The following is a 12,752-nucleotide window of genomic DNA, read 5'->3' on the forward strand; positions in this document are numbered from 1 at the left end:
TCCAGTGCCTTACCTCCTCATAGGGATTGTGATTGTGCTATTAATTTGATTCCTGGTAGTAAGTTTCCTAAGGGCCGACTGTTCAATTTATCTGTGCCAGAACACGCCGCTATGCGGAGTTATATAAAGGAATCCTTGGAGAAAGGTCATATTCGTCCGTCGTCATCACCGTTAGGAGCAGGGTTCTTTTTTGTGGCCAAGAAGGATGGTTTTTTGAGACCTTGTATTGATTACCGCCTTCTTAATAAAATTACAGTCAGGTTTCAGTATCCTTTGCCGCTGCTGCCTGATTTGTTTGCTCGTATTAAAGGGGCTAGTTGGTTCACCAAGATAGATCTTCGAGGGGCGTATAATCTTGTGCGTATTAAACAGGGCGATGAATGGAAAACAGCATTTAATACGCCCGAGGGCCATTTTGAGTACCTGGTTATGCCATTCGGGCTTTCCAATGCTCCATCAGTATTTCAGTCCTTTATGCATGACATCTTCCGAGAGTACCTGGATAAACTCCTGATTGTATATTTGGATGATATTTTGGTCTTCTCGGATGATTGGGAGTCTCACGTGAAGCAGGTCAGAATGGTGTTCCAGGTCCTTCGTGCGAATTCTTTGTTTGTGAAGGGGTCAAAGTGTCTCTTTGGAGTTCAGAAGGTTTCATTTTTGGGTTTCATTTTTTCCCCTTCTACTATCGAGATGGACCCTGTTAAGGTCCAGGCCATTTATGATTGGACTCAGCCGACATCTGTGAAGAGTCTGCAAAAGTTCCTGGGCTTTGCTAATTGTTATCGTCGCTTCATCAGTAATTTTTCTAGTGTTGCTAAACCGTTGACTGATTTGACCAAGAAGGGTGCTGATGTGGTCAATTGGTCTTCTGCGGCTGTGGAAGCTTTTCAGGAGTTGAAGCGTCGTTTTTCTTCTGCCCCTGTGTTGTGCCAGCCAGATGTTTTGCTCCCGTTTCAGGTCGAGGTTGATGCTTATGAGATTGGAGCAGGGGCTGTTTTGTCGCAAAGAAGTTCTGATGGCTCGGTGATGAAACCATGTGCCTTCTTTTCTAGAAAGTTTTCGCCTGCTGAGCGCAATTATGATGTTGGCAATCGAGAGTTGTTGGCCATGAAGTGGGCATTCGAGGAGTGGCGTCATTGGCTTGAAGGAGCCAAGCATCGCGTGGTGGTCTTGACGGATCACAAGAATTTGACTTATCTCGAGTCTGCCAAACGGTTGAATCCTAGACAGGCTCGTTGGTCGCTATTTTTCTCCCGTTTTGATTTTGTGGTTTCGTACCTTCCGGGCTCTAAGAATGTGAAGGCTGATGCCCTGTCAAGGAGTTTTGTGCCCGACTCTCCGGGTGTTCCTGAGCCGGCGGGTATTCTCAGAGAGGGGGTAATTTTGTCTGCTATCTCCCCTGATTTGCGGCAGGTGCTGCAAAAATTTCAGGCTGATAGACCTGACCGTTGCCCAGCGGAGAAACTGTTTGTCCCTGATAAATGGACTAGTAGAGTTTATCTCTGAGGTTCATTGTTCGGTGTTGGCTGGTCATCCTGGAATCTTTGGTACCAGAGATTTGGTGGCTAGATCCTTTTGGTGGCCGTCTTTGTCACGGGATGTGCGTTCTTTTGTGCAGTCCTGTGGGACTTGTGCTCGGGCTAAGCCCTGCTGTTCTCGTGCCAGTGGGTTGCTTTTGCCCTTGCCGGTCCCGAAGAGGCCCTGGACGCATATTTCTATGGATTTTATTTCGGATCTCCCTGTCTCTCAAAAGATGTCGGTCATTTGGGTGGTTTGTGATCGCTTCTCTAAGATGGTCCATTTGGTACCCTTGTCTAAATTGCCTTCCTCCTCTGATTTGGTGCCATTGTTTTTCCAGCATGTGGTTCGTTTACATGGCATTCCAGAGAACATCGTTTCTGACAGAGGTTCCCAGTTTGTTTTGAGGTTTTGGCGATCCTTTTGTGCTAGGATGGGCATTGATTTGTCTTTTTCCTCGGCTTTCCATCCTCAGACAAATGGCCAAACCGAACGAACTAATCAGACTTTGGAAACATATCTGAGATGCTTTGTTTCTGCTGATCAGGATGATTGGGTGTCCTTTTTGCCTTTTGCTGAGTTCGCCCTTAAGAATCGGGCCAGCTCGGCTACTTTGGTTTCGCCGTTTTTCTGCAATTCTGGTTTCCATCCTCGTTTCTCTTCAGGGCAGGTTGAGTCTTCGGACTGTCCTGGTGTAGATACTGTGGTGGATAGGTTGCAGCAGATTTGGACTCATGTGGTGGACAATTTGACATTGTCCCAGGAGAAGGCTCAACGTTTCGCTAACCGCCGGCGTTGTGTTGGTCCCCGACTTCGTGTTGGGAATTTGGTTTGGTTGTCATCTCGTCACGTTCCTATGAAGGTTTCCTCTCCTAAGTTTAAGCCTCGTTTCATTGGTCCGTATAAGATTTCTGAGGTTCTCAATCCTGTGTCATTTCGTTTGACCCTTCCAGCTTCTTTTGCCATCCATAATGTGTTCCATAGGTCGTTGTTGCGGAGATACGTGGCGCCTATGGTTCCCTCCATTGATCCTCCTGCCCCGGTGTTGGTCGAGGGGGAGTTGGAGTATGTGGTAGAGAAGATTTTGTATTCTTGTGTTTCGAGACGGAAACTCCAGTACCTGGTCAAGTGGAAGGGTTATGGTCAGGAAGATAATTCCTGGGTTTTTGCCTCTGATGTTCATGCTGCCGATCTTGTTCGTGCCTTTCATTTGGCTCATCCTGATCGGCCTGGGGGCTCTGGTGAGGGTTCGGTGACCCCTCCTCAAGGGGGGGGGTACTGTTGTGAATTCTGTTGTCAAGCTCCCTCCTGTGGTCATGAGTGGTACTTCGGCTGGTTCTGTCCATGGGCTTCCTCTGGTGGTTGTGAGTGGGGCTGCGGCTTCTGAGTTTCCTTCCACAGGTGACGAGGTTAATTCGTTAGCTGGCTGCTCTATTTAACTCCACTTAGATCATTGCTCCATGCCACCTGTCAATGTTCCAGTATTGGTCTGTTCGCTCCTGGATCGTTCTTGTGACCTGTCTTCTCCAGCAGAAGCTAAGTTCCTGCTTGTTTTTCTCTTGTTTGCTATTTTTCTGTCCAGCTTGCTATTTTGATTTTTGTCTTGCTTGCTGGAAGCTCTGGGACGCAGAGGGGCGCCTCCGCACCGTGAGTCGGTGCGGAGGGACTTTTTGCGCCCTCTGCGTGGTTTTTTTTTTGTAGCTTTTGTGCTGACCGCAAAGTCTCCTTTCCTATCCTCTGTCTGTTCAGTAAGTCGGGCCTCTCTTTGCTAAATCTATTCAATCTCTGTGTTTGTGATTTTCATCTTAACTCACAGTCATTATATGTGGGGGGCTGCCTTTTCCTTTGGGGAATTTCTCTGAGGCAAGGTAGGCTTTATTTTTCTATCTTTAGGGCTAGCTAGTTCCTTAGGCTGTGACGAGTTGCATAGGGAGCATTAGGAGCAATCCACGGCTATTTCTAGTGTGTGTGATAGGATTAGAGATTGCGGTCAGCAGAGTTCCCACGTCCCAGAGCTGGTCCTGTATTATTGTAACTATCAGGTCTTTCCGTGTGCTCTTAACCACCAGGTCCATTATTGTCCTAACCACCAGGTCATAACAGCTGCTGCATCGAAGTATCCGTTAGAAAACAGGATCCAGTGCATCCGTTTTTTACAATCTGCACAGGATCCGTCTTTTCAACACTTTGACAGATTGTGACTGATTCTAAAAGATGGAAGTGTGAAAGTAGCCTTACCTGGGATGTTACATTCCAACAATGACTCAGAGATCTGAGAGATACTCCAACAATGGATCACAGATTTGAGAGATGCTCCAATAATGTAGCACAGATTTGAGAGATACACTGATGCAGAGATCTAACTGAGGGACACTGGAGCAATGGTGCACAGATCTGAGGGATATTCCAGCAATCACTCAGTTTACAAGATAAAACCTGCACTCTCAATGAATCAAGGTATATCCTGTGTTTAGTATACATTTCTCCTAGTGTTTGTGTCTCTCATCTGCATCATCTTGGGCTTTCCATATTTTCTCCTTTGCTTTTGATCGGAAGCATAAGGTTTCCTGTACCTAGAGTATGCAATTCCCTTCTATTCCAATAAACATACAGTTGTGCTCAAAAGTTTACATACCCCAGCAGAATTTTTGCTTTCTTGGGCTTTATTCAGAGAATATGAATGATAACACCAAAACTTTTTCTCCACTCATGGTTAGTGGTTGGGTGAAGCCATTTATTGTCAAGCTACTGTGTTTTCTCTTTTTAAATCATAATGACAACCCAAAACATCCAAATGACCCTGATCACACTGGTCACTAAGCAGACAAAACCTAAGGTAAAAACAAAATCTAAATGGAAAAGTCAGCTTACCAGCATGTGTGTGGTTTCTCTCCTTTGCCAACCAGCGCACAGCACGGATCTAGGTGAGCAGCCACAAGATTCAGGAAAAAAAAGAAAAAGGAAGGATCCAGTGACTCGCGGAGGTAGCTAAAAAATAACTTTTTGTGAAAAGTTGTAAAAATAAATGACAAGCACATTTTGTCGGGCACTGACACACAGGAGAGATCTACATGTTTCGTCCCAAGTCTTATTCATGATCTGACCTAATAGGAGAAAAGCACAATTATATAGTGTGTTCAAGATAGGTGATTTTTAAAACAACTAAAATAATTAACATATGCTAATTACAAACAAAAATGAAAAAAGTGTGCTATATATTATTATTATTATTATTATTATTTATTGTTATAGCGCCATTTATTCCATGGCGCTTTACATGTGAGGAGGGGTATACATAATAAAAACAAGTACAATAATCTTAAACAATGCAAGTCATAACTGGTACAGGAGGAGTCAGGACCCTGCCCGCGAAGGCTCACAATCTACAAGGGATGGGTGAGGATACAGTAGGCGAGGATAGAGCTGGTCATGCAGCGGTTTGGTCGGTCAGTGGTTACTGCAGGTTGTAGGCTTGTCGGAAGCTTATTCATATAAATGAATTAAATAAGGAAAACAAGTATGACAGAATTTAACCCCTTCCCGACCTGTGACACAGCGTATGCGTCATGAAAGTCGGTGCCAATCCGACCTGTGACGCATATGTTGTGTCACAGAAAGATCGCGTCCCTGCAGTTCGGGTGAAAGGGTTAACTCCCATTTCACCCGGCCTGCAGGGACAGGGGGAGTGGTAGTTTAGCCCAGGGAGGGTGGCTTCACCCCCCCCCCCCCCCCGTGGCTACGATCGCTCTGATTGGCTGTTGAAAGTGAAACTGCCAATCAGAGCGATTTGTAATATTTCACCTATAAAACTGGTGAAATATTACAATCCAGCCATGGCCGATGCTGCAATATCATCGGCCATGGCTGGAAACACTTATGTGCACCCACCCCACCTCACTGATCGCCCCCCCCAGCCCCCCGATCTGTGGTCCGCTCCCCTCCGTCCTGTGCTCCGCTCTCCCGTCCTCCTGTCCGCTCCCCCCGTGCTCCAATCACACCCCCCGTGCTCCAATCAAACCCCCCGCACTCCGATCCCCCCCACACAGTGATCCCCCCCTTGCTCCGATCCACCCCCCCGCACAGCGATCCCCCACCCCGTGCTCCAATCCCCCACCCCGTGTTCCGATCCACCCCCCCGTGCTCCAATCCAACCCCCCGTGTTCCGATCCACCCCGCCGTGCTCCGACGCCCCCCCCTGTGCCCTGATCTCCCTCCCTTATACTTACCTAGCCTCCCGGGGTCCGTCCGTCTTCTTTGCTGGGCGCCGCCATCTTCCAAAATGGCGGGCGCATGTGCAGTGCGCCCGCTGAATCTGCCGGCCGGCAGATTCGTTCCAAAGTGAGTTTTGATCACTGAGATATAACCTCAATATATAATCTCAGTGATCAAAATAAAAAAAATAGTAAATGACCCCCCCCCCTTGTCACCCCCATAGGTAGGAACAATAAAAAAATAAAGAAATTTTTTTTTTTTGTTCCACTAATGTTGGGGTAAGAACTAGGGTTAGGGGTAGGGTTAGGGTTAGGGGTAGGGTTAGGGGTAGGGTTAGGGGTAGGGTTAGGGTTAGGGGTAGGGTTAGGGGTAGGGTTAGGGGTAGGGTTAGGGTTAGGAATGTGCACACGTATTCTGGTCCTATTGTCAAGCTACTGTGTTTTCTCTTTTTAAATCATAATGACAACCCAAAACATCCAAATGACCCTGATCAAAAATTTACATTCCCTGATGATTTTGGCCTGTTAACATGCACAGAACTTGACACAAATGGGTTTGAATGGCTACTAAAAGTAACATCCTCACCTGTGACCTGTTTGCTTGTAATGAGTGTGCAAATATCTGAGTGAGTTTCTGGGATCCAGACAGACTCTTGCATCCTTCATCCAGTCACTGATGTTTCTGAATTGTGAGTCATGGGGAAAGCAAAAGAATTGTCAATGGATCTACAGGAAAAGGTACTTGAACTGTATAAAACAGGAAAGGGATACACAAAGATATCCAAGGAATTGATAATGCCAGTCAGCAGCGTTCAAACTGTGATTAACAAATGGAAAATCAGGGGCTCTGTAAAAACAAAACTATGGTCAGGTAGATCAACAAAAATGTCATCCACAACTGCCAGAAAAATTGTTCGGGATGCATATAAAAACCCACAAATAACATCAGCTGAAATACAGAACTTTCTGAAAACTAGTGGTGTGGCTGTTTCAAGATGCACACTAAAGAGGCACTTGAAGAAAAATGGGCAGCATAGTCGAGTCGCCAGGAGAAAACCATTACTGCACAAATGCCACAAAGTATCTCACCTACAATACTTAAAACAGCACAGAGACAAGCTTTAAAACTTCTGGAAACAAAAAAAAACAAAATCTAAATGGAAAAGTCAGCTTACCAGCATGTGTGTGGTTTCTCTCCTTTGCCAACCAGCGCACAGCACGGATCTAGGTGAGCAGCCACAAGATTCAGGAAAAAAAAGAAAAAGGAAGGATCCAGTGACTCGCGGAGGTAGCTAAAAAATAACTTTTTGTTAAAAGTTGTAAAAATAAATGACAAGCACATTTTGTCAGGCACTGACACACAGGAGAGATCTACATGTTTCGTCCCAAGTCTTATTCATGATCTGACCTAATAGGAGAAAAGCACAATTATATAGTGTGTTCAAGATAGGTGATTTTTAAAACAACTAAAATAATTAACATATGCTAATTACAAACAAAAATGAAAAAAGTGTGCTATATATTATTATTATTATTATTTATTGTTATAGCGCCATTTATTCCATGGCGCTTTACATGTGAGGAGGGGTATACATAATAAAAACAAGTACAATAATCTTAAACAATACAAGTCATAACTGGTACAGGAGGAGTCAGGACCCTGCCCGCGAAGGCTCACAATCTACAAGGGATGGGTGAGGATACAGTAGGCGAGGATAGAGCTGGTCATGCAGCGGTTTGGTCGGTCGGTGGTTACTGCAGGTTGTAGGCTTGTCGGAAGCTTATTCATATAAATGAATTAAATAAGGAAAACAAGTATGACAGAATTTAATAGATACTTATATATAAAATTATAGATTACGCGGAGAACTTGGAGTTGACATGGGAAAAAATAAGATATGAGCTTTCAATACTGTTTAATTAAATCCTGTCTAGCATTGAGGCCATATGGGGTACACGTATCCAACATGAAGATCCAGTTGAACACGCATACCCCATATGGCCCTCTGGTCAGACGAGACTAAAGTAGAACTTTTTAGGCAAAACACCGGAGTGGGGCATTAACCAGGTAACGTTGACTACAAGTACGGTGGAGCAACCTAACAACCAATGACCATGGTATTACTGGAAATAAATCTCTATACAAAGACCAACAGTAATATTACCGCCACATGGTGTTCAAATATAATGGTAGATTCCATTGCTGCAGTACATAGAAGAGATTACAGTGCAGTTATAGATAGTGACTTAAAGCTGACATTCTTTCTGATGGAGTCATTCACTTTATACTTTATACACAGTATGATGGGCCTACAGTTCTCATATACATATTATGATGAGCCCACAGCTCGGCTATACACAGTATAATGCCCCCATATCTCCGCAGTAATATAAACAAAGTTTGTAGATAAAGCTCACCCCCAACCAACATAAAAATGCTGTTCAGTCTGGTTTCCTGCGCAAACCACTATCTATCCATGGATAAAGCTTGTGAGGTATCATGCAGCTGTGTTTAAAACTGTGAAAAATAGGTTTTCCAAGCCAGCTAGATTGAAAAATCTTTGCTCCCCTATACACATTATGATGTCCTCAATACTCCACCAAAACACAGTATAATCTCCACAGTAATCCCCACACTGTATAATGGCCTCTATAGTAGGCTCCCACACTGTAAGATGACCCCCAAATAGTATTATAGACCCCTCAATTGTCCCCACACTGTATAATGGCCCTCACTTTGGCTTCCACACTAGATAATGACCCCCAAACTGTATGCTGGCCCCCACATTTGCACTCACACTGTCTAATAGCCCTCACATTTGCACCCACACTGTACAATGGCCCCCATGCTGGTGTTAGTGAATGACCAGGAAAGTGTCTCACATTGTAAATTGCAATGCTGTTGTCCTGGCATTTTGACTGCTCCGCTCCTTAATAATCTTGACTCTAATTTTTAGATTTTGCTCTACGCAGATTTTGCAGAGTTCCTGTAAACACTTCTTGCTGCCAACAAGGTGGATAAATTCTACATTTCTGAACTTCCCCTTGCGCTAAATGCTATTTTTCACAGGTCGAGGTGAAACTTATTTTCTCAGAGGAGATGTTCGACCCTGAAAGATGAAGTCCTTATCTTCGCACTATTGTGACGTTTCTGCCCTCCCCCGTCATCTCCACCACAGACAGGACTGTAATTTTCCCCTCAGAACAAGCTAGTCTACAGAGATTTTGCATTTCAACAACTGAAAGGTTAAAGAAGAACCAGCCCCAAGGTCAAATCACTCTTCATGGTTATGGGAAAGAGATTGACAAGAACCACTAGATGTAGACAGGAACTGCAAGCAGTGTCATACCGAGTGATGCCTTATAATCAGCTTTTTGAATGGCACAGTGAGCAGATTATCAACATGAGGGAGCAGGTGGCACCAGATAAAGTATAGGTTAAGAGCCCTTTACATAGTACTGTGCAGTATGAAGTCTTGGGTCTAAATGGGAAAACAATAAACATAAGGATGAATGACCTCGGGGAGATCAAAACATCCAACACCGCGGAGACACCATCACGTGTTTCTCAACGCAGTACATAGTAACATAGTAACATAGTTAGTAAGGCCGAAAAAATACATTTGTCCATCCAGTTCAGCCTATATTCCATCATAATAAATCCCCAGATCTACGTCCTTCTACAGAACCTAATAATTGTATGATACAATATTGTTCTGCTCCAGGAAGACATCCAGGCCTCTCTTGAACCCCTCGACTGAGTTCGCCATCACCACCTCCTCAGGCAAGCAATTCCAGATTCTCACTGCCCTAACAGTAAAGAATCCTCTTCTATGTTGGTGGAAAAACCTTCTCTCCTCCAGACGCAAAGAATGCCCCCTTGTGCCCGTCACCTTCCTTGGTATAAACAGATCCTCAGCGAGATATTTGTATTGTCCCCTTATATACTTATACATGGTTATTAGATCGCCCCTCAGTCGTCTTTTTTCTAGACTAAATAATCCTAATTTCGCTAATCTATCTGGGTATTGTAGTTCTCCCATCCCCTTTATTAATTTTGTTGCCCTCCTTTGTACTCTCTCTAGTTCCATTATATCCTTCCTGAGCACCGGTGCCCAAAACTGGACACAGTACTCCATGTGCGGTCTAACTAGGGATTTGTACAGAGGCAGTATAATGCTCTCATCATGTGTATCCAGACCTCTTTTAATGCACCCCATGATCCTGTTTGCCTTGGCAGCTGCTGCCTGGCACTGGCTGCTCCAGGTAAGTTTATCATTAACTAGGATCCCCAAGTCCTTCTCCCTGTCAGATTTACCCAGTGGTTTCCCATTCAGTGTGTAATGGTCCAGAACACTGCTCCCATCCCTTATGGGAAATATGCAAAGGCATGTAGAAAAGCCGCCAAGACACCATCACGTGTTTCTCAACGCAAGCAATAAATAGCCAGGTCTTTGACCGGGAAGGAACAACCACGGGAAGGGCAGCATCCAAAAAGGAAAACCACCTATGCCAAAACATGGTATCCATCCACAGACAGCTGTTTCGGGGTATTTGCCCCTCATCAGTGTGGAGTAGGAAACTGGCAATTAGGAGCAGTGCCTAGTAAAGGATGCTGCCCTTCCCGTGGCTTTTCTACATGCATTTGCATATTTCCCATAAGGGATGGGAGCAGTGTTCTGGATCACTGCGTTGAGAAACACATGATGGTGTCTCCGCGGTGTTGGATGTTTTGATCTCCCTGAGGTCATTCATCCTTATGTTTATAGTCCTTTACTAGGCACTGCTCCTAATAGCCAGTTTCCTACTCCACACTGATGAGGGGCAAATACCCCGAAACAGCAGTCTGTGGATGGATACCATGTTTTGACATAGGTGGTTTTCCTTGTTGGATGCTGCCCTTCCCGTGGTTGTTCCTTCCCGGTGAAAGACCTGGCTATTTATTGCTTGCGTTGAGAAACACGTGATGGTGTCTCCGCGGTGTTGGATGTTTTGATCTCCCTGAGGTCATTCATCCTTATGTTTATAGTCCTTTACTAGGCACTGCTCCTAATAGCCAGTTTCCTACTCCACACTGATGAGGGGCAAATACCCCGAAACAGCTGTCTGTGGATGGATACCATGTTTTGACATAGGTGGTTTTCCTTGTTGGATGCTGCCCTTCCCGTGGTTGTTCCTTCCCGGTGAAAGACCTGGCTATTTATTGCTTGCGTTGAGAAACACGTGATGGTGTCTCCGCGGCTTTTCTACATAAATGGGAAAACAGACTTCAAGGGGATGTAGCCCCTTGGTCCAAATCCAGACTTCTGACTATGTATTGAGTCTCAGGATAACACTAGACGACTGTGGGGTCACATCAAATCCATGAGGGACCTAGTTCATAGAGTCACAAATGAGGACAGCCATTGTGGAGTCATCAAGGTTAGACTTTGGTCTCGGCTGCTTAGGTCATCACTAGTTTTCACTATCTCAGTCATACAAAAACAGATGATGGTGAGAGGTCAACTGACAGGACTGCACCACACAAGAGCTGCATTGAAACAATTCAGTATTTGTCACATTCACCATCTATATATATATAATTGTCTAAGGGGTACTTCCGTCTGTTTGTAACTTCCGTCTGTCTGTCGCGGAAATCCTGGGTCACTGATTGGTCACAGTCCGGCCGCGAATTGGCCCCTCCCTACTCCCCTCCAGTCAGTGCCCCCTCCATACTCCCCTCCAGTCAGCGGCCACATAGGGTTTTAGCAGTCAGTTAAACGGACTGCGCTACACCGCGGCATAACGCGGTGTAACGCAGTCCGTTAACGCTGCCATTAACCCTGTGTGACCAACTTTTTTACTATTGATGGTGCCTATGCAGCAGCAATAGTAAAAACATATAATGTTAAAAATAATAATAATAATAATTAAAAAAAACCATTATATTCACACCTTCCTGCGTCCGTGGCAGCCTGTCCTGGTCCTCGCGACGCTCCGGTCCCAAGAATACATTGCAGCAATGACCGGAGATGACACAACATAGAGAAAGATCATGCCCATATATTGGGAACACCTCAGATTGTATAAAAGTTGAAAAAACTTTATTGGTAGGAATACACAGCAAAAACAACAATTAAAAACACTAAAATACAAACAGATACCTATACAAGAAATCATGCCCTGATATAGGGGCAATGATAACTAACACCAAGAGTCCCCCCCCCCACACACACACACAGAAAAATATATGCAAGTAATGTGCAAAAAATGCAAACGTGCAAAATATGTAAAAAATTCAAAAACTGGCTCCTAGATGATGAACAAACACAGGTCTCAATGTGCATATATCCAGACACAATGTACAGATGGAAAATGTATATGCCTAAACCAATGTTGTGCACAAAGATGTTTAACCCCTTAACGACCACCGATACACCTTTTAAAGGCCGCCGATATGCCTTTTAATAGCGGCAGTTAAGGGTACTTAAACCACAGCGCCGTTAATTAACGGCGCTGTGGAAAAAGTGAATAGCTCCCCCCAGAGTCGGATTTTCTCTGGGGTCTCGGTTGCCGGGGGTAGCCGAGACCCCAGAGAACATGATTCGGGTTTTTTTTACCAACCCCCGAGTTGCGATCGCCGGTAATTAACCGTTTACCGGCGATCGCAAAAAAAACAAAAACACAATTTCCCTTTTAATTTCTCTGTCCTCCGATGTGATCGCACATCAGAGGACAGAGAAATGGGGTCCCCGATAGCCCCCCGATACTCACCTGTCTCCCCCAGTGCTCCTCGTGGCTCCCGATGGGCGCCGCCATCTTTTTCCGGCAAAAAAATGGCGGGCGCGTGCGCAGTGCACCCGCCGGCTGGCACGGGAGGATCTTCCCCCGGCAACCGAGACCCCAAAGAACATGATCGGGGTCGGTTTTTACCGACCCCTGTTTTGCGATCGCCGGTAATTAACTGTTTACCGGCAGTCGCAAAAAAAAAAAAGCGATGTGTAATTCTCTGTCCTCTAATGTGATCGCACATCAGAGGAC

This window comes from Ranitomeya imitator, chromosome 2 (assembly GCF_032444005.1).
Source record: "Ranitomeya imitator isolate aRanImi1 chromosome 2, aRanImi1.pri, whole genome shotgun sequence".
Taxonomy (NCBI): Eukaryota; Metazoa; Chordata; class Amphibia; order Anura; family Dendrobatidae; genus Ranitomeya; species Ranitomeya imitator.